This window comes from Nestor notabilis, unplaced genomic scaffold (assembly GCF_000696875.1).
Source record: "Nestor notabilis isolate BGI_N333 unplaced genomic scaffold, ASM69687v1 scaffold29371, whole genome shotgun sequence".
Classification (NCBI taxonomy): domain Eukaryota; kingdom Metazoa; phylum Chordata; class Aves; order Psittaciformes; family Psittacidae; genus Nestor; species Nestor notabilis.
The window spans coordinates 3,980-4,251 of NW_009913933.1; the positions used below are offsets into that span (position 1 = coordinate 3,980).

A 272-nucleotide genomic window follows, 5' to 3' on the forward strand; every position below is an offset into this window, starting at 1 on the left:
CTTTCACTCGTCTCTGGTGTCTGCAGGAGTAGGTAAGTGGTGCAGCATCTGGCAGCTTACGTTTTGCATGGAAATGTGATTCGTGTTTAGGCGTTTGAAGGGGTCCTGTTCAACTCTAGTGAGAAATACAGTTGGTACAAAATTGTTCTGTTGGACACAGGCTGACACAGAGCTGCTATTAAATGTTGAATGACAGATTGGTTTAGGTTGGAAGGGACCTTAAAGCTCATCCAGTTCCAACCCCCTGCCACAGGCAGGGACCACTTTCACTA

General features: G+C 46.7%; 1 protein-coding gene across 1 annotated transcript in view; it reads left to right on the top strand.

The window, feature by feature from the left end:
* Positions 1-272, top strand: part of PIGQ (phosphatidylinositol glycan anchor biosynthesis, class Q) — a 29,907-nt gene that overhangs the window by 649 nt on the left and 28,986 nt on the right. The gene's annotated exons all lie outside the window — the stretch shown is intronic.